Source organism: Monodon monoceros, unplaced genomic scaffold (assembly GCF_005190385.1).
Source record: "Monodon monoceros isolate NGI ecotype Baffin Bay Population unplaced genomic scaffold, NGI_Narwhal_1 Super_Scaffold_19, whole genome shotgun sequence".
In the NCBI taxonomy this organism is placed as follows: Eukaryota; Metazoa; Chordata; class Mammalia; order Artiodactyla; family Monodontidae; genus Monodon; species Monodon monoceros.
The window spans coordinates 54,107,260-54,130,162 of record NW_021703775.1 but is presented as its reverse complement, the minus strand read 5'-3'; the positions used below and the strand labels follow the sequence as shown (position 1 = coordinate 54,130,162).

Genomic DNA, 22,903 nt, shown 5'->3' with positions numbered 1-22,903 from the left:
AGGATTGGGTTTGGCCACAGTTACGCAGTATAACATAGTGCTTACAAGCCCAGCCTGCCTAGTGTACTAGTCTTTACTAGCTGTGACTATAGGAAAGTCAATCTCTCTGTTCCTCATTGCTCATCTGTAAAACAGAGATAATTATAGTACATACCTCATAGGGTTGGCAGTGTAAAGATTAGATTAGCATGTAAGCCAAGCATTTAGAACACTACTTGTCATGTGATAAGTGGTTATTACAATAAAACAGGGGGGGGAAACCCAAAGAACTGTATTTCTCTTTTACATTAAAAAAAAAAAGTCCAGAGGTAAGCAGTCCAGAGCTGGTACTGCTGGCAGCTTCATGGTACTATTAGACCTATACTCCTGTCTTTCTGTTCCCGCCTCAATGTTACCCCGTGACACAAGATAACTGCTGGAGCTCCAGCCATTGCATCCAAATCACAGTCTGGAAGAAAGACAAAAGGCAGATGGGCAAAAAGAGATTTATCCAGCTGAATGAGCTCTCCTTTAATCATCCCTCTTGGGATTCCAACCTAACAGTTCAGTTTACATTTATTGGCCTGAACTTAGTCACACTTTATTTATTTATTTATTTATTTTTGGCTGCGTTGGGTCTGTGTTGCTGTGCACGGGCTTCCTCTAGTTGCAGCGAGCAGGGGCTACTCTTCGTTGTGGTGTGTGGGCTTCTCACTGCAGTGGTTTCTCTTGTTGCGGAGCACAGGCTCTAGGTGCATGGGCTTCAGTAGTTGTGGCTCACAGGCTCTAGAGCGCAGGCTCAGTAGTTGTGGCGCACAGGCTTAGTTGCTCCGCAGCATGTGGGATCTTCCCGGACCAGGGCTCAAACCTGTGACCCCTGCATTGGCAGGTGGATTCTTAACCACTGGGCCACCAGGGAAGCCCTCACACTTCTGATTATATCTTATTAGCCAGAACTGTGTCACATGACCATGAGTTGCTGTAAGGGAAACTTGGAAATGTGCTCTTTATTCCAGGTGATAACATGCCCAGCTAAGAACCATGAAAAAGATAGGGAAGAATAAACGTAGAGAGAGAAAACAGTCTCTGCCACAACATCACAGCATAGCACACAACCTAAAATTGGATATTAGGCATGTCTTTCAAAGCTCCTCAGCGAGCCCCTCCCACAGGAAAGTTTTCATCAGCTACCTTTCTTTCCTTGTGCGCTGGCTTACCTGCATCATTTTAGCTCCTGTCTGTCTCCCTAGACCTCTGTCACATCTGCACCCTTCTCACACCTTCCACTTTCTCCCTAGTCTCAGACACTTCCTTCCCTCCAGAAATTCAAAATTCTCCTCAGTGTGATGCTGGGCAATTTGGCTTCCCCATGGCACTGCCCTCATCTATATCTGAATACCTGGACACATGTCTTTCTCAACCAACATGTTCATCAGACCAATCGAAGCGTTTTTCTAAATGAAAGAGGGGATAAAGCTGGTGGGTAAATACATGTATTTCTCCTGCTCCCTCCTCACACTCCTCTAAAGCATCAGTAAAGGAATTTGTAAAGGATACACCAGGGAAGCCCGAGAATCTATTTTTAAGAAGGCATGTCCGACTGTGCTATATATTAGAAAACCTTGCATTTCTATGGCCCTTTTAGAGTCTACAGTTCACTCATGCATTTCCCGTCATTTAATTCTCACAACTCTAACAGGCAGACACCGTCGCGAGAAGGCTTCCCTGGTGGTGCAGTGGTTAAGAATCCACCTGCCAATGCAGGGGACACGGGTTCAAGCCCTGGTCCGGGAAGATCTCACATGCCGCAGAGCAACTAAGCCCGTGCGCCACAACTACTGAGCCTGCGCTCTACAGCCTGCGAGCCACAACTACTGAAGCCCGTGCACCTAGAGCCCGTGCTCCGCAATGAGAGAAGCCACCGCAATGAGAAGCCCGTGCACCTCAACGAAGTGTAGCCCCCACTCGCCACAACTAGAGAAAGCCCGGCAGCAGCAACGAAGACCCAATGCAGCCAAAAATTAAATAAATGAATAAATAAATTTTAAAAAAATCAAGGCAAGTTAATAACACTTTGGAGTTGGACCCTGAGATCAGTGGTCTTTGCCTTACTGCCTCCAGCATTCACATGGTCTTTGTTGCGCTCAGCCCGAGCCTTCTCCTCTGGCTAGAGGTGAGAAAACAGCCCCCCAGGAAATGCCTGGGGAACAGAGATTTGGCTCCACCACCTGTGACTAACCTAAGTTCTACAATGGGTTTTTGAGACACACATTATGGAAGACTCAGAATGGCTTTGATAACTATCATAACCTTCCAAATTAAATTAAAAATCTTCCAACATAAGCCAATCCTTTAGAGACAAAGAACACAGAAAAGGAATCCGCAAAATGTAGCAGCTGCTTCCAAAAGAAACCCCATTACAATTTAAAGCAGTGGGTATTTTTGACACATGTAATCTAATTATTAATTCTGAAATGGCCATGAAACAATACAATTTGCGACAGTAGGTATATCCCTTCTGCTCTGTAAATGAGGGGAATCACAAGATGACACCAAGCTGTGGACACGTGCACAAAGGTGAGAGATGGAGTGGGGAAAGGTTTCCATGTGCCCTGGGGACAGGAGAGGGGACTTGTTCTAGGGACTCAGGGCCAACAGGACAGACCCCCTGGAGTCCTGCTTACACTAGGACCTGGACTAGATCCACAGCTCCGAGGATAACGCTGGCAAATAATGTATAATCTTGCTAATAAGTGTCTCCCTCTCATTTTTTCACACATGTTCTAATTGGTTATTTTTCATGCAAAGAAATGTTATTGCTTTCTTTATGTTGACCTTGAAGTCAGCCACCTCGCAAATACCCTTATTAGTTCTGCTACTGGTTTCTTGGTTCTCTGGTAATATTGTGTGACTAGGACCACTAGCACAGTGCTGTATACTGGTAATAAGCACAGGCGTCCTTGTCATGTTCCTGACTTTAGTGGAACTGCTTCTACAGTTTAACCACTGAGAATGACATTTGCTGTGAGCTTTTGGTTTATCAAGCTAAGAAGGCCCTTATGATGCCTTGTTTGCCAAGAAATGTAATGAATGGGTGTTGAATCTTGCTAAATGCCTTTTCTGAATCTACTTAAATCATATGGTGTTTCTCTGTAAGGAAGACATTGAGCATATGGTCCAGGAAGCTTAAAAGTACAAAGCTAAAGATAAGCAATGGGACAAGGTATCTTCCAAGAATTTGCTTGAATCCTGTGTATTCAACGTGAAAGCAACTATTATTGGGACTTCCCTGGCGGTCCAGTGGTTAAGACTCCACGCTTCCACTGCAGGGGGCATGGGTTCAATCCCTGGTCGGAGAACTAAGATCCAGCATACCACGCAGTGCAGCCAAGAAATAAAGAAAATAAATAAACAAAACAAAACAGCAACAACTAAACACATGAAAGCAACAGCTGAAGATGAAAAACTTCAAGGCAAGATCAATGATGAGGATAAACAGAAGTGCCTTGACAAGTGTAATGAAATCATCAACTGGCTTGATAAGAACCAGACTGCTGAGAAGGAAGAATGTGAACATCAGCAGAAAGAGCTGGAGAAAGTCTGCAAACCCCATCATTACTAAGCTGTACGGAGTGCAGGAGGCGTGCCAGGAGGAATGCCTGGGGGCTTCCCTGGTGGTGGAGTTGCTCCATCTGGTGGTGTCTTCCCTGGGTCCATCATAGAAGAGGTTGATGAAGGCAACCTGAGCATAGATTAAGCATTGTTCCACACAAAGCATCGAAGGACCTAAATCTGTAGCAAATTCCACGGTAGCCTTAAAGTTGAGCTGCTATAGTAAATAACTGGGCATTCTTCATTTGCGACAACATGGATGGACCCTGAGGGCATTATACTAAGTGAAATAAGTCAGACAAAGACAAGTACTGGATGATCCAATACTTATGCGTGGAATCTTTTTTTAAAAAAAAACAACTCATAGAAAAAGAGATTAGATTTGTGGTTATCAGACCAGAGGCAGGGGATAGGGGGAGAAGGCATTAGACAAAAGTGGTCAAAAGGTACAAACTTCCAGTTAGATAAATAAGTACTAGGGATGCAATGTACAGCATGATTATAGTTACCACTGCCATAAGCTTTCCTATATAGGAAAGCAATGAAGAGAGTAAATCCCAAGGGCTCTCATTACAAGGAGAAAAATTGTTTTCTTTATTTTCCTCATTTCTTTTCATGGTGTGTATATGAGATAGATATTAACTAAACTTATTGTGATACTCATTACACAATTATAGAAATCGAACCTTAATGCTGTACACCTGAAACACATACAGTGGTGCACGTCAATTGTAGCTCAGTAAAACTAGAAAAAAAAGAATAGGGCATTCTTGATATGTGAATATTGAATACGAGCACAGGGAAAGGAAGTAGCATTGCACTTTACGAGCACTGTATTGTAAGTGGAAAATGCAATGTCTTAAATACAACTGTATTTAAAATTGGCACCAAGAAAAAGATCTGTTAATGTAATATAATGAATTAATATATTTTCTAATAAACCCTGTATGGTCATGATGAATTTTTTAATACAATACTGGATTTAATGTGCTAATTTAATTAGAATTTTTGCATTTATGTTCTTGAGATTGGACTTTAGTTTCCTTTTCTTGTCCTTTCCTTATCAAGTGTTGGTACTAAGGTTATATACAATATTCACAAAGTGAATTGAGTAACTTTCCCTATTTTTCTTGTCTCCAAAACAATTTGCATGATATATAAGGGTTATCTTTTCTTGGAAAACCGGCCCATAAAAATGTTGAGGCCTAGGAGCCTTTGTATGAGGTGTGAGGGGAGCCGGCAGTTTTGATTACCTATTCAGTTTTATTGTTATTGTCTATACAGGTTTTCATATTTGTGGGTTCATTTTAGTAATCTGTATTTTCTGGGAAGTTATTCATTCACCTAAGTTTTCACATTTCTTGGCACAGAATCGTTGATAGTATTCTTTCCATCGGTCGTGTCTGAGTGCAGGGAAGGGGAACCACGGATTCAACACAACAAACCAGCTCTTACGAAATTGTTGAAAGGGCTGGAGGAGTGAGCTCTGGGTGGGGCCCCCAGAAATGACTCCCAGGAGAGTCTAGAACTGACCCTCCAGAGGAACTGCCAACTATGCCGACATCAGGAAGGTGGGGAGCCAGAGGCTGCCATGGCAACAGGTGAATTCAGGTACACACAGCAATGGCTGCAACCCAGAATCAGGAAGCCACGACTGACTCCAGCATCCGCCAGGGTGGCTACACCTACTGACACCTTCAAAGCTGGATCCCGGACTCCGAGTCTCCACACCCTTGTCTGGCAGCCAAAGAAGTGAGTCAAAGGGATCATGGCCACTGCTTCTCTTCTGCCAACCAAATCTCACACAAGGGCAGCTACTGGCCAAATCTAATTCTCATCTAGAAAGCTCGTTGAAATATTGTTTTCAGCTTTGCAGCCTCTGTAGTCAGGAAGACACACTCGAAGCAGGTGGAAATAACTACCAACTGCCAATCAACTCTATCTAATCCATCTCGTGATTTTTGAAAAGTCTCTACTTTATGTGCAGTTATGTGCACTCTGTTAGCCGAAGGTCGTTTATCCCTGCCTCCTCTCTCTCTCTTTTCTCAGTTGGTTCGCTAGATATCTGCCTATTTTGTCTTTTTAAAAAATCCTGCTTTTGGTTTTATTGATCCTCTTTTGTTTGTTTTGTTCCATCAATTCGTGCTTTCATCTTTATCCTTCTGTCCCTTCTGCATTCATTGGGTTTAGTCTCTAGCCTTTTTGTTCTCTAGCCTTAAGTTGAAACCTAAATAATATGTTTTCAATCTTCCTTTTTTCCTACTAAATGCACTGCTTTATCTGCATCCCTCAGTGTTTGAGATTTTGTGTATTTTATAGGGTTTGTTGTCAGTGTTTTCCCTAAATTTCTCATTTGTCTTTTGACTGATTTGCTTACTATTGGGGCTTCTTTCTTTTCTTCCCCCCACTCCTTTTTTTTCCTACTCAGAACTTTGTGGTCAAAGCTGGAAAGACTTTCTTCATTTCAGTTATGAAGGAATTCTCCTATGTTTCCTTCTACTTTTATGGTTTTATGTTGTACATTTATCTTTAATCGTTAACTATTTAGAGTTTTTCTGGTGTACGCTTTGTGGGTAGGGATTCAACTTTTTTCTATACGGTAATCTTTTCTCCCATTGATTTGGGATAGTCCTTTAACATATATAAACACTTTCTTACGCATTTTAATCCTCTAAAACTTTTTATTCAGTTTCATTGCTTTGTCTTTATTCATTCATCAATACTCTGTTTTCATTTTTGAGAGTTTGTGTGTTTTCAGATCTGGAAGGGCTATTTCCCATTCACTGACCTACTTTTTCAGTTTTCCACACTGTTCTTATTTCCATATGAATCACAGCATCACCATTTCCAGTTGTAAATAAGAGCATTTTTATTGCTCCTGCATCACTTTTATAAATTAAGTGCGATGTTGAGCCTTCTGATCCAAGAACATGGAATGTTTTTCATTCATTCAGGTCTCCTATGGTGTCCTTCAGCGGTATTTTAAAGTTTTCTTCATAAGGATCTTATACATTTCTTATTAGGTGGATTCTTAGGTATTTGTGCTTGATACAGTTAATTGGCACTTGACATTCATTCCCACTTAACTCTCTGTTCCCCTCTCAATTGCTGGGACTGAAAGGCAAAAATAAAAGGAACAGCAAAAAAAACACATTTCCCAGACTGTGACAGCTGGAGTTCTGGATATAACTAGCTTTGACAAATCACAGGTGTACATACAAGAGCAGGAAGGTGGAGACCCTGTGGTGGCTGGATGCAAGGCTGGACTGACACGAGTGTTTCCAGTCCCTGGACTTGATATTTCCGTATCTCATCACCACCTGTAAGGACGTGAGTAAATTGTGGTGGCAGAAGCAGCAACAGCTTCCTGACCTCTGAATTACAGCTATGACGATTTGACTTTGAAATCGTTAATCCCTTGACAGCCCTCAACTTCATATATCTTTTCAAATTTTATCTAATAAACACTCATATAGCACATACCATCTGCCAGAAGCTGGTATACGCAAATTTTTAAAATTATATCTGTGATTACTTACACTACTTCCAGCCCTGGCAATGATTTTGGAAGCTCCTAATTCCTTGTATTCCTTTGTGCTTTGAAATATTTGGGAGTGGTTTTGGTTTCCTGAATGGAACCCTGATTCAGTATTTTATCTTTTGTGTGACTATTGAATAATAAGGTCTTCTTCTGGCATTATATCTTCTGTTTGTGTTTGTAAACACAAAGATCTATCAATTCTTTAGATAGCTACATTTATATCTCCCATTATGATTGTAAATTTCGCGAATTCTATTAGGTTTGCTTTAAATATTTTAATGTTCTTTTGTAAGGTGTAAAATATATGGTTCTTATAATTTCTTGGTAGATTGTTTCTTTCAATAGCATAAAATAACCTTTGCGCACTTTAATTCCTTTGGTCTGATATTATTATTATATTTGTTACATATAATATTATATTGTTATATGCCAACTTTCTTTAGCCTACTAATTGAGGGGTTTTGCCTTTTTTTTTTTTTTTTTGAAGAAAGCAAAACATTCATATCGTTCAAAATTTAATAGGTTATCCAGTGATGTCTTCCATCCATGGAAGCTACCAGCTACCCAGTTCTCTCCCTCAGTGGAATCTGGACTGTCTTTTTCCATTCCTTTATTTTTAACCTTTCCATACCAAGTTTTTTAGAAGTATTTCTTATAAACAGTATGTAGCTGGATTTTTCAAAATCCAAAAAAAGAATCTCTGCTTTTAATAGAGGAATTTAACCTTATCATATTAATTATGATCACTGATATATTTGGGTGTATATTTGCCATCCTGTTTTTATTCTATTTACTATACTTTTTGTTTTTCTCTCTCTCTCCTGCTGTCTATTGAACTGATAAAATTTTTATTCCACTTTTCTTCTTCTAGTGATTAAGAAGCTATATTCCATTTCTATTCTTCCAGTGAAGAATTGCTTGCCTTTAAACACACACACACAAACCTGTTGCTATAATAATAATTATTCCATTCAAAGTTCACCAACATGGTTTACCAATTTCTTTTTTTTCTCCTTTACTTCTGGGATCATGCCCTTTCTTTTTCTGATTCATTTTTATTCCTGCTGAAGCATAGTTTTTAGCTGTCCTTCCAGTGAGGGTCTGTGAATTCTTCTAGTCTTGGTAGTAAGTTCTCTCAGCCTTTTCATGTCTTAAAAGATCTCTATTTTACACACACTATTGATAGGTTAGCTGAGTATAGAATTCTACATCCAAATTATTTTCCCTCAGTACTTTGAAGGTGTTATTTCATTGTCTTTCAGCAACTATTTGTGCTAAGAAGAAGCATACTGTTATTCTGATTGTCATTCCTTTCCAGATAATCTGTTCTTTCCCTCTGGTAGCTTTTAAGATGACTCTTTACTCCTAATATTTTGTAGTTTAACTGCAATGTTCTAAGTGTAGTTTGTTTACTTTTTTTTCTTTTGTTTTGTTTTTCTTTATATTTTAGTAATCTGTCTCAGCATTCAGTAAGTGTTTTCAATCTGATAACTTGAGTCCTTCTTAAATCTTGAAAAATTCTCACCTGTTTTGTCTTCAAATATTGCCTCTTTGTCATTCTATCTAGTCTCTCCTTCTGGAACTTAAAGAGGTTTTCTCAGTTCCATTTTCCATTTTACTAATTCTCCTTTGAATGTGTCCAGTCTAGTAGTTTTTCATTTTGATGGTTATATTTTTTACATACACCTGTTCTTGTCTCATTGCCTCTAGATCTTACTCCACTGAATTATCCCTCTGTTATATCTAAGCATTTTAAAATATACTTATTTCAAAATCTTTTGAATTGGCCTGTTATTTCTATTTCCTGATAGAAATTCTCCCATTTCTTGGAATTGTTGATTCTCTTCCATAGGGTTGGACCACAAGTGCTTTGTAATTTATGTTTGAGAGCTTATCTTGGGAATTTTATCCTGCTGTGCCCCTTCCTGTCAACTGGTTTCTCTGGTGCTATGATCTAGCCTAAGCAGGTACAGAGATCCGAGCTAGACCTCGCATTAGGGCTCAGGGCTTTTGCCCCATTTGGATAGTGTGATTCCAGACCCTTCACCAGCTCAGTGAGGTCTCACATGTACAGATGCCTTCCGTTCCTCCCATGGCCACAGACAAATGTCATATTTCTAGTTACAAACCTAAGGTAATTGTATTATTGCTCCCAAATATTCACTGCCCCTCCCTATAGGAGGATTATATTTTCTCACCCCAATAATGTCAGGCTGGGTCAAGTGACTAGCTTTGTCAGTAAAAATGTGGATTAAAATGAAGTGTGACTGGGCTTCCCTGGTGACGCAGTGGTTGAGAGTCCGCCTGCCGATGCAGGGGACACAGGTTCGTGCCCTGGTCCGGGAAGATCCCACATGCTGCAGAGTGGCTGGGCCCATGAGCCATGGCCACTGAGCCTGCACGTCTGGAGCCTGTGCTCCGCAACAGGAGAGGCCACAGCAGTGAGAGAGAGGCCCGCGTACCGCAAAAAAAAAAAAATGAAGTGTGACACTTCTGAGTAGACCCTCTAAGGGTCTGAGTGCTTCCACCATCTTCTCTTTGTCCTCTGACTCAAGAATAGCCACATCCCAGGCAGGGACCATGCCTTCATCCTGGATCCTGAAATGAAGAGGTTATGGCATAGAATCGTAGCCAACCTGTGAAAAGCATGCAACATGAGCAAAAAACAAGCCTTTGTAGTGGTAAGAAATTAAGATTTGGGGGGTGTTGGTTATCACTGCATAACTTAGTCCAAGGTGACGGATACAGACTTCAAGTTGTCAAGTATAACCACATTTTAAAAATATGTTGTATCACATTTTAAATAACTTCTAAGTGTTTAGAGTAGATGCAAAAATTACATAGTCACTGTGCTTTTCTTTTTTATCACAGTAAAATACACATAAAATTTACCATTTGAACCATTTTTTAAGTGTACAATTCAGTGGCATTAAGTACATTCAAAATGTTGTACAGTCATCACCACTATTTATTTCCAGAACTTTTTTCATCATTCCAAACAAAAACATATCCATACCCATTAAACAATAATTCCCCATTCTTCCACCCCCAGCTCCTGGTAACCTCTGCTCTATTTTCTGTCTCTATGAATTTGTGTATTCCAGGTACCTCACATAAGTGGAACCATACAATACGTGTCCTTTTGCATCTGGCTTACTTCAATTAGTATAATGTTTTCAAGGTTCATCTATGTTGTAGCATATACCAGAATTTCATTCCTTTTTAAGCCTCAGTAATATTCCATTTGTGTGCGTCTCTCTGTGTGTGTCCATTTGTGTGCGTCTCTCTGTGTGTATATACCCCACATTTTGTTTATCCATTTATCTGCTGATGGACATTTGAGTTGTGTCCATCTTTATGGCTATTGTCACTGTGTTTTTTGATCTAGTAGCAGCCAAAAACATGCTATAATAGAAAAAAGCTTGAAATATTACACCAAAACCACTATCACGTGGTGCCTGTTGGGTTCAATATGGAATAGAGAAAACCTTTACTCTTCATTTTTTATATTCCAAAATTATTTAGTTACAATAATTTTTATGCAATTTAAAAAACTAATAAGGGTTTTTAAAAATAAATAGTTCCTTTTGATCAGAAGGGGGATTAACAAGAAACCTAACGAATCACTGCAAATGTGTTTTTAAAAATTATTAGTACAAGCTTAGGGTGGTTCCACTAGTCAGTCAGCCGCAGAACATCCATAAATGAAGAAGAGCATTGATTAAAAATTAAAATCACACTGCTGGAAACCGTATATCACTAAATGAGACTCTTGCACATAATACTATCACTTTTTTCCTCGTTTTCTTCTGGATCAGACTTTATGGCTCACAATGATTATTAGTAATAACAGTCCCTTTCGAACAAAGCTGAAGATTATAGTACCACACTCCCAGAGTCTAAGTGTGATTAAGAATATACTCAGTTCCAGCCGCATCATTTGTAGTAAAATGCCACCCGTGTGGAACCGCCCTTTGTGTTTTAACTGAAAATGCTACTGTGGTTTCCGCTGTTCAAACTGTGTTAACATTGCTCCTGACAGGCCCACAGGACATTCTCATGTGCTGTAATTTCCCAGGTGATTAGAATAAAGTTCAAATGGTGCTTCCTGATATCTTGGAAAAGGTTAGGGCTCAGGGAAATGGAAACTTTGAATCAAAGGTTTGCTGAATCGGAGTTGGAAAGCCTGGGCTTAGTGCCCAACTACTTCCATCTTCTACTCCATGCAACTTACACTTTCAGCCCTTTGACTAGCAGGAAGATCTCCCATTTAGTTCACGTGCTGGGCTTGTTGGATGCAGCTGCAATAGAATAAATAACTACTCACAACTAACCAACGATGGCACTGAAAAGACCAGACAGCAATCATGTGCTTCGGGGCTAAATCCCAGAAGTGATTTCAAAGCCAGCTCAACTCCTAAGAGCTCAGGCTGCTGGTCAGTAGTAACTGGAGATCCCCTCACTACCATGGGGCAATCTATATAAAATGAGGATTTAGTCTGAGAAGACCTAGGTTTAAATTTCAGCTGAGCCACCTAGAGCTCCGAGTTGCTGAATCCAATGACTGCTTTTCAGTTCTCCACTCACCTGATTGTTGGGAGTCATTTAACATCCCTACCTCCCTGCTGTGCCCCTCAACGTCCTTTCTTCCTCTTGCCCCATCTGTCAGTCTTCAGGAGCAGAATCCAGGTTACTTCCTGTATTCCCATCAAAAGCAACTCACTCTTGCCCTGCGCCTCTCGTCTTTGCTACTGGGTCCTCTCTCATCACCTCCTCCCTGCCTGGATGATAAGCACAATAGTTTCCTAATTGGTCCTACTGTTCCCAGTCTCTCTCCACCCTTGACTTACCTGAAAGAGCGATCCTCCTTTTTTTTCCCCCCCCACCGCTGCACTTGTGGGATTTTAGTTCCCCTGTCCAGGGACTAAACCCGGGTGCTCAGCAGTGACAGCTCAGAGTCCTAACCACTGGACCACCAGGGAATTCCCAGCGATCCTCCTTAAGGACAAACCTTGCCATGCCATTCCCCTGACTTACATCCTTCAATGGCTCTGTGCCTGTAGGGTAAAGCTCACCTCCTTGGCTGGCACATAAAGCCTTTCCTAACCTGGCCTCTACCCACCCAACTGCACCCCTCACACACTTCTTTGTGCGCTAGCTGACCGAGTGAAATGGCCAGAACAAGCCACGTTCTCTTGCTTTGGTGCGTTCTAAACCCTCTAAGTGTTGCAAATCCTTAAGGGCCTGTCTTCCTGAACTGAATTTAAGAATCACTCCTCCAGGAAACCTTCCTAGACTCCTGAGCTGAATGAGGTGACCATCCTCCAGGATCCACAGCAGCCATTTTATAACCTTGATCCTATCCCCAGACCTCTTTCATGTTTTATTACTGGTCACTTTCCCCACTGGGAGCTCCTCAAGGCTGGGGCACATCTTCTACATGTGCATCTAGAGTACAGCGCAGAGAGAAACGAGGCAAAAAGAAGAAAATAAAGCCAAGAAATGACAATAATTTGTTACACTGATAGGGAACCATGTGCTTATGTCTTCTCTTCCAGTTTCCTATGTGTTCTAGTATGTGGATTATACTATTTTTATACATTTTTAAAAATCAGGTCATTTTTAAGATGTGTCCAATCTCTCCTACAGAGCTCCAATAAGAGAGCTTGCTGCCTAAGTGAAGTTTGTCTTTCCTCAGATCCCTCTGGCTCAAGGCCTCAAGCTCCACAAATCCCTCAGAACTGAGCAAAGCAGAAACACTTACTTCAACATTTTCAGCAAACAGAAGGACCACCCACACACACATAAATTCCTTGGCCTTGAAAAGGTTAAATTGCTCTAATAGCAGAGTGCCAAAACCCATTTTTGGCCAAAAATTCATCACACCCTCACTGTATTCACAGCCTAACACAAATGAAGAGGTACATTCACAGACCCTGCCTAAGATGTAAAGAGGATGGAGATGATGGAACTTCTGAGTGATATATCCACCAACTTGTCAACTTGAGACATCAATGAAAGATAGGGAAGAAAAAAAAAAAAAAAAACTCTGAAAATTCTTCTGAAACATTGTCTTCTCAGACAGATATCTAAACTTTCAACCATACACACTGGCTTGTAATTCTTTTAAATTTGTGAGGAATAAGCCAACCATATAATGTTCAGTCTGACATTTGCTATTATTTTCCCTTAGAAGAAAACAAAAACCTGATTAGTTCCAAAAATAAAACATAAAGGCTCAGTTGAGAAGCAAACCCTGTGGCTTAGAAATCATCACTCTGATTAACAACACATAAGTGTTACCTGATGAATGGATTCTTATCTCAGATGCAATTATCAACAAATTTTTCGTGATTCCCCACTGTTTTTATAGTTTATGCCCAGCTCTTGAAGCAATAGCTTTAATAGCAGTAAAGCAAAAGAAACCTCACCTCAGCACTCAGGCTGACTAGACTGTTTCCCCTCTCAGTCAACAGAGACCATGGAATGATGTGTTCAAACCAGGCTCAAGAGCTGTCCAGGAAGGTACCTATTTCTCTACCCTCAGAAGTCCTTGCATCTGGCTCCCGGAGGGGTAAACTTCACAATTAAGCCCATTGCTAGAGCCTGCTGAGAAAATCAGGACAAGCAGGGCCTCCGCCCTCAGGAAGTCCTGGCCTGAGTCTTGGCTGGCCTCCATCCTGGGGATGACTCCACCAAGCTGTTGGCGATACCAGAGCAAAGTGCTTCTGCCAGTGGGGCTAGAGCATCACCCAAGTCAAAGGGGCCACTGGAGTACAAGAAGGTCAAATCTGGACTCCCTTTTCTCCTGGAAGTTGTGGGTGTGGGGTGTGAGCAGGGATCACACAGAGGAGAGAGACATGGGGTAAGAGGGGAGTTGGAGAGGGTCATGTGGCCTTTTCACTAGGAAAACTGAAAGGGTCTGGCAGGCATCTGTATCCCTGGGAACATACTCTAAACAAGTATGGCATTTAGAAGGTTCAATGTCCAAGACTTTTTATTCAACTCAACACATATTACGTGCCTACAGGTACCCATCATCATCGACTGGAAACTTACCTCACATAATTACTTATGTTCTTACCACAGAGAAGAGTAGTTAAAAGGGAGAAAGAGAGAATGTGAAAGCAGGTCAGAAGAAGATCAAATGATTGATTCAAAGCCTCACGACCATGAGAGGCACCATCACAGCCAGGAGACACCTTTTGTGCTTCATCCACTATTGGTCTATTGCAAAGTGAAGTTTAGGTTCAAAACAAAAGGAAATAAGTCTACCAAGAATGAATTACACTAATCGGTGAAGTCAACACACCAGGCAGGAACATGTATTTAGTATCAGCTGTAGGTGGTTCTCAAAGTCAAAATTTATTAACTATTCAAATGGTCAAGCTGTACAGATTTTTTTCAGATGTACATACAACATATGTATATCATAACAAAGTTATTTTTAAATAAAATATTTCCTTAGGGACTAAAGGAACCACTAATTAATTAAATATTTGATGCACGTTTATAGGTACTATTAAAGATTTGACATAAATGTGTAAGTCACGTAGCCGAATCAGAAAAGCTATGACCCATATGATTGCATACTTTACTAATCCCATATTAAAGTAGAAAACAAAATTATGCCACATAAATTGAGCTGATTTTAAGAATCTTTTTATTAGAAGATAAAAGTGATGTCCATTTAAGCCATCATTCCTAAAAGAGCTTCCAAACAATAAAATTATTATTACCTTAAATCCCAAACTATGATACAATCTTTACTATCCAAATTACCCTCTCTGTTGGCTGATAGTACATCTGATCCCTCTATGATAAAGGCAATGGCCATTAACGATGACAATTAGCAGTAGTCATGTATACACAGCAGAAGTATAGACCATACGGTACAACTGACATACACATTTTTGAATCACTACTCCTACTGAGAATAGGGTCAATGAAAATAATGATTAAAACCAACGGGCATTTTATCTGTTCAGTCATTTGCTATCTTTAGGAGTAAACGCCACACAACACTCATATTATTTTTTCCATAAAATCTTTACATGTCCAAGATACTTTTTAATCCAGGTTCAGATTATTAACAATGAAAAGATATCCATCTTCTTTCCTACCTCCATGGACTTAATCAGGCCTGCATTCACCAGGCGCACAGAAATATTAGTAACTGGAAAGATGATTTGACTGTAGACTGTTTGCAAAACAGGAGTGCTCTATTTTAAGGCAAGTATCTTTATCACATACATACATAACAATTTATTCATTGGTGAACTTTATCATATGACAGTACAAAATTCAACAGAAAAACTGAGGTATAACTTTACTTAACATAAATACAATTGTCAGAAAGTGTAAGGACATTCTCAGAGTGCCTAACATATTTCACCAAAAACTAAATAGAGAACTCTTCTCAAAGTTCTTATATGGCCAGAAATACCCAAGATTCTGAATTCTAGAAACAATACTAGAAATTAAATACTCTAAAATCTTTGCAATAAGGCTCTCCACATAAGGCTACCTTTGATATAAGGCTACTTCAAACTTGGTCTGAAAATAGCAAAAATGTGCACCAAAATTCAAGCTATTCTTAACTAAAGAGAGAGGACTTGGTTTCATGAGGGATAGTGAGGTGATGAGTTTACTGAGCAAAATTAAATTTAGGAAAAAGCAAATTTTTAAAATACATCAAATAAAAAGTTTTCCTATCATTTTTTTAACATAAAGCTAAACTATTATGATATAAAAATGACTGAATGTGGGCTTCCCTGGTGGCGCAGTGGTTGAGAATCTGCCTGCTAATGCAGGGGACACGGGTTCGAGCCCTGGTCTGGGAAGATCCCACATGCCGTGGAGCAACTAGGCCCGTGAGCCACAACTACTGAGCCTGCGCGTCTGGAGCCTGTGCTCCACAACAAGAGAGGCTGCGATAGTGAGAGGCCCGCGCACCGCAATGAAGATTGGCCCCCCGCTTGCCACAACTAGAGAAAGCCCTCGCACAGAAACGAAGACCCAGCACAGCCAAAAATAAATAAATAAATAAATAAGCAAGTTAAAAAAAAAAAAAAAGACTGAATGCGTAAGGTACTTTTTAGGGTAAAACAGACACCCCTTTACATAATAATTTAAATGGAATATAATCCATAACTTGGTATATATAATATATTTTTAAAAATCTACATTCTATGACCTTTACAAAAGTAGATCTAGTCTTTACTTTCAAGTTAGAAACAGTGTAACCGTTTATCTTTGGATATTTCCAGTCAATGGCTGTATAAAATGAGAGATAATACAAATCTGTCATAGGCCATTCGGTGCATTAACATGTAAGCCATCAGTTTGGGGCCCTAAAAGAGAAAAAATGATTAATACTACATAAAGTGGAAAAAATATACCCCAGATTTCTGCTCTAGTCCAAAAACTTAGTCTTACAGTCCAAAAACTTAAAGTATTTTTAATTATTGAATAGTTTGATGCAATGACATTCAGTGAAAAATCTGATTACTAACTGTATTCACATTAAAATGTTTTCCTTAAAATGCAAATTGACAGTATTCGTTATGCTTAAATACAAAGGTAAACTAATGACAAGGTAAATTTTTTTTTTAAGTTTGACAATTACAGCATTCATTTCCTCTGTCAAAGTCCCGGTGATATTAACAAGAAAAAATATTCTAATTATTTTCACCAAATACTTTAATCAAATACTCTAGAAAAATATTGTTCTAAAGGAAGTTCAGCAGGAATTGCTTATTACATTTCCAAATTAGATCAACATAAGAAAAACAAAATGGGGTTCAAAAAAATTAGACCATGTAACTGAATAAATAATAACAATAATGACAAATAATATCCCAAATTTGGAAAATTTAAGAGCAAAAACATTTTGGTAGCCTCATCCTCGATGGCATATGAACAAAAGGAATTTAAGATTGTGGATGGAAAAATGGAAGTTTCCATCAAAAGAGGAATACACAGAGTAACCAGAAAGATTCACAACCACTAAATTCCACTTCCACAGTGATATCAGGCATCACCTGGTTGTGGAGCCTCCTGTCAATTCCTACAGGAACAGGCACAAAGCACCCTCAAGTTTTCGATTCTTTGCAAAACTGTCCTGACATTGGTTAACAGCAGATGGTGGGAGGAAAGGAGTGGTAAGTGTAAATACCAAGTTAAGCGCTCCTTTGTTTGAAGGGATCTAGAAAACTGCTTATTTAGTAATTAACCCAACATACCACTGACTTCAAACACTTGCAACTCTAGAGACAGCCACAAACCGGCCACTGCTTCTTTTTTTTTTTTTCAGTCCCACCCCCAACTCAGCCCACTGCTCCCTGCTCTCCTAACACCTCAACCAGCCACTGCTTCTGTCCACAGGACCATTCACTCTTGTACCTGTGGCTAATCACAACCACACCTGGAGCTCTGGCTGAGCTTTCTCCTTTGAGTACACCAGACAAGACCAATCACTAAGTGCCTGCTACTGCCTGCTCATCACATCCAATCAGCAAAACCATAAACGTGGTGGCCCAGGGTGTGGTTCTGTGCAGCGGCTCTGTGGACCATATCATGGTTCTTCCTATAGCTGCCCTGCCCACAGCAACGTCTCCACCTCAAAAAGACTGCTTTCCCCAAGCTTGGAAGACCACTCTCCAACCTGTGTGATGGTAAGGCTAAGCTAATACTACTCTGGAATTTGAACAGGGAAAAAAGAATAGATTCAGCCAGTGGAAATCAACAAGCAGAGAAGATACTGGAAGAGATGCAGAGATGCCACACTGCTGAGAGTGATGCCAACCCTGAGAGGCAGGAGGAGAGACATCAGAACTGCCAGACTTGGTCAGGCAGCTGTTGCTGCATCTTTACGATCAATACCTACTACCTTGGTGCCCTGCGTGCTTCCCTGTATATACTGCTAGTTATACTTTTTTTTTTCTCTTAGCAAACTTTGTTTCTTGGGATGACCAACTAGGGTCAGAGATTTATTTTCAGAATACTTAATAAAAGTACTAAGCAAAAATAAAAGAATTATGAAATATTAGTACATTATTTCTTAAGAAAAAGTTGTCATAATTTACATTGCTCTATAAATTTTAGGAATTGTGGCTATTATTCAAGCATTCGATGACTAGTAATCGGAAATCCTATTATTTCTAAGAACAGTTGTTAAGAATAGTACTGAATACATTTGTAGGAAAGTACACCTCTTTGAAACCTTTTTTTCCCAAACATCTTTAGGAAACATGTAACATTACAGATGTAGCATGCCCAAAATCTAGGATCATAACCCCACTAGGTTTGATATTTGCATTTCCATTGAAGATTATTAATATTCACCCAGCACATTCTTGAGATTTATTAAAAATGTAGCCATTAACCAAAGGCCCTTGGGGTATATGTACAAAATTAGAGAACTGTAGTATTCAGTCAAATACTACATTAGCAATATTACTCATGAAAAAAAATGCCAGTGGAGCTCTGTCCATTAAAAGATAGTCAGACTTAGGCTTCCCTGGTGGCGCAGTGGTTGAGAGTCCGCCTGCCGCTGCAGGGGACACGGGTTCGTGCCCCTGTCCGGGAAGATCCCACATGCCGCGGAGCGGCTGGGCCCATGAGCCATGGCCGCTGAGCCTGCGCGTCCGGAGCCTGTGCTCCGCAATGGAAGAGGCCACAAGTGAGAGGACCGCGTACAGAAAAAAAAAGAAAAAAAAAATTATTTCCTGACACAGATAGTACAAGAACTCAACTCACAAGAAAATCTGCCCATCTCTTCATTAAAACACATTTTTAGAATCCAACACCCTTTCATGATAAAAACACTCAACAAACTAGGTATACAAGTTCCTCAACCTGATCGCAGGCATCTACGAAAAGCCCACAGCTAACATTATACTTAATAGCGGAAGACTAGAAGTTTTCCCTCTAAGATCAGGAATAAGAAAAGGATGTCCATTCTCACAACTCTTATTTGACATTGTACTAGAAGTTCTAGCCAAGGTAATTAGGCAAGAGACGAAAGAAAAGGAAGTAAAAAGTAAAACTATCTCTCTTTGCAGATGACATTATCTTATATATAGAAAACAATTTTAAAAATCCTCAAAAATCGATTAGAACTAACAAACAAGTTCGGCAAGGTTATAGGATACAAGATCAATATACAAAAATCAGTTGCATTTCTATACACTAGCAATGAACACTCTGAAAAAGAAATTAAGAACACAATTCCACTTATAATAGCATCAAAAAGAATAAACACTTAAGAGTAAATTAAATCAAAGAAGCACAAGACTTGTACACTGAAAGCTATAAAACATTGGAAGAAATTAAAGAAGACTTAAATAAATGGAAAGACATCCTGTGTCCATGGATTGGAAGACTTAGAATTGTCAAGATGGAAAAACTCCTCTAATTGATCTACAGATTCAATGCAATCCCTATCAAAATTCCAACTGCCTTTTTTGCAGAAATGGACAAGCTGATTCTAAAATTCATATGGAAATGCAAGAAACCCAGATAGCCAAAACAGTCTTGTAAAAGAAGAGGAACTCATATTTCCTGATCTCTAAACTTACTCTAAAGCTACAGTCTTCTATGTGGTTTTGGCATAAGAGTACACATGTAGATCAATGGAAAAGAATTGAGAATCCAGATAAACCCACAAATCTATCGTCATCCAGTTTTTGACAAGTATGCCAATACCACTCAATGGTGGAAAGAATGGTCTTTTTCACAAATGATACAGGGACCACTGTATATCCACCTCCAAAAGAATGAAGTTGGGCCCCTACCTCACACCATATATAAAAAATTAACTCAAAATGGATCAGAGACCTGAAAGTAAGAGCTAATACAATAAAAATTTTAGAAGGAAACAGAAGAGTAAATCTTCATTACCTTGAGTTCTTTAAGATACAATACTGAAAGCACAAAAGACAAGACAAAAAATAAATTGGACTACATCAAAAGTTAAAACTTGTATGCTGCAAATGATGTCATTAAGAAAATGAAAAGACAACCCCTTCATCTGAGAGAAAATATTTGCAAATCATATATCTGATAAAGTTCAGTATCCAGAATATATAAAGAACTCTTAAAATTCAACAATTAAAAAAATCCATTTTTTAAAAATGGTCAAAGGATTTGAATAGACCTTTCTCCCTAGAGGGTACATAAATAATCAATAAGCACATGAAAAGATGCTCAACATCATTAGTCATTAGGAAAATGCAAATCAAAATCACAGTGAGATATTAACTCACACCGACCAGGATGCTACTATTTAAAAAAAAAAAAAAAGACAAGGAATAATTGTTGGGGAGGATGTGAAGAGATTGGAACCTTTATATATTGCCAGTGGGAATGCTAAATGGTTCACCTGCTTTGAAAAATAGTATGACAGTTCCTCAAAAAGTTAAACATGGTGTTACCATATGACCAGGCATTTCATTCCTAGGTATATATCCAAGAAAATGAAAAACCTATGTTCACACAAAAACTTGTACATGAATGTTCATAACAGCATTGTTCACAACAGTCAAAAAGTAAAAATAACACATATGTCCATCAAAAGAGAAACAGATAAACAAAATATGGTACATCCATACAATAGAATATTATTCAGCAATAAAAAGAATGAAGTATTGATCCATGCTACAATACAGATGAATCTTGAAAAATTATGCTAAGTGAAAGAAGATGGACACAAGGGCCACATGTTTCCATTTACACAAAATGTCCAGAATAGGCAAATCCCTAGAGACAGAAAGGAGATTAATGGTTGTCAGGAGATGGGTAAGGGAGGAATGAGGAGTTACTGCAAATGAGTATGGGGTACATGAAAATGTTCTAGAATTAGAACATTTAGTGGTGATGGTTACATAGTCCTTTGAGTATACTAAAACCCACAGATTTATATACTTTAAAATGATACATTTCATGGTATGTGAATTATATCTCAATTTGTAGAAAATACATAAATATACTGTTAAGACCACCTCATATTTATTTAGTTCCACTTTTTAACTCCCCTAACTAGCCTTCCAAAATCACCTAAAGCTTATCAACAAAACCACAATGCTTACAATTGATCCATCAATTTAGTCAAATATCCAGTTACTACTTCTCACTCCCCTCCCTAGCCACTCACTTGAATCTTGGCATGGTGAAGACATGTTTAACCTCACTTGCGTGGTTTTAAACAGAATAAGATGTGAATTACTAAACTGAGAAAGGGAAAGGCAGAAAAGATTTAGAAGAGGCAATAAAAAGAAGGTATCCACCCTTTCATCCCCAGCTACCCCTTAGAAAACTTTTGAGGGGATCAGGAAATCACATCCAAAAGCTAATAAAAATTAGCTGATAACAATTCTCATTAAGTTAAATGTTCTAATTCCTCAAATCTTATTTCACACATAGCAGCTTTTCCATAATTTGATATGAGTCTGATCCCCATGCAAGTATGTTCTTCACAAGAGACCTCATTCTTACATACATGAAAAGTAAAATCTAAAAAACATATAGTTCAGGGGACAATAACACAACAGAAGGATGACTCACAGGTTAAAAGGATTCCCTAACTGAATTCCTATACACATCCATTATTGTGTATATGAAATATGATGAAATTTACAAAAAATTTTTTCATACTAATGTTTGGAAACCTATTTATTACAAAAAGGGGATGCACCTAATTATTTCTTGCATGCTACAATGCTCCTATCTCTGCCATGCACTGCAGCACAGAAAAGTGCATAAATAAAAACTGTATTTAAGAAAGACACAAACATACATATGCTCGATTACTTTCCGACCTTTTTACACTGAGTGACTGGAAGAGCTAATTAAAGGTGATTTCCCTTATGTAAGCCAAAGCTCTCAAGAAGGGGACGATGACCCATTATTCTAATTTTAAAACTATACTATACTTATATAATTTGTATTATTATTTTTTAAAAAAAACCTTCCAATGGTAAAGATTATCGAATGAATAAAAATACAGGTAAGAAAAAAAGAGAAAAAAATACAGGTAAGAAGTTAGGCAGTTTATCTCAAAACAAAAAAAATCTAAACTTTCCACTTCTGTTCAATGAACAAAAATAAACAGCCTTTCACATGGACCTGAAAGCTAAGCCTTATATTGATTTCATAATTTTGCATTTTACTTCCAAATGTTTCACATGAAAGAGTGGCTATGGCTAAAAAAATGAGGAAAAAAAGATATACACAGCTGTGGCCACACACACAATTCTCTTGTATCAGAGTCGAGGATTTAAACTCAAATACTGCTCTCCACTAAGGAAGTAAAATTCTCCTGCCCTCTGCACTGTAGAGAAGGAAAGCATGCAATTCCGCTGGAGCTCCAAGATCAAGTTTGTAACATACAGTTAAAAAGCAATATGTTAAGTTGAATAAATCCCTGTATTTTATTTTATTTTTTAAAATATGGAACTCTTCGGGGCTTCCCAGGTGGCGCAGTGGTTGAGAGTCCGCCTGCCGATTCAGGGGACACGGGTTCGTGCCCCGGTCCGGGAAGATCCCACATGCCCCGGAGCGGCTGGGCCCGTGAGCCATGGCCGCTGAGCCTGCGCGTTCGGAGCCTGTGCTCCGCAACGGGAGAGGCCACAACAGTGAGAGGCCCGCATACCGCGAAAAAAATAAATAAAATATGGAGCTCTTCATGAATTTGCGTGTCATCCTCGCGCAGTGGCCATGCTAATCTCTGTATTGCTCCAATTTTAGTATATGTGCTGCTGAAGCGAGCAA

The 22,903-nt window shown here is 39.2% G+C and overlaps 1 non-coding gene across 1 annotated transcript; it reads right to left on the bottom strand.

The window, feature by feature from the left end:
* Positions 1 to 22,799: 22,799 nt before the first annotated feature.
* On the bottom strand, positions 22,800 to 22,903 carry LOC114901184. Its single transcript, XR_003795064.1, has one exon. It is a non-coding gene; the product is annotated as a U6 spliceosomal RNA (small nuclear RNA).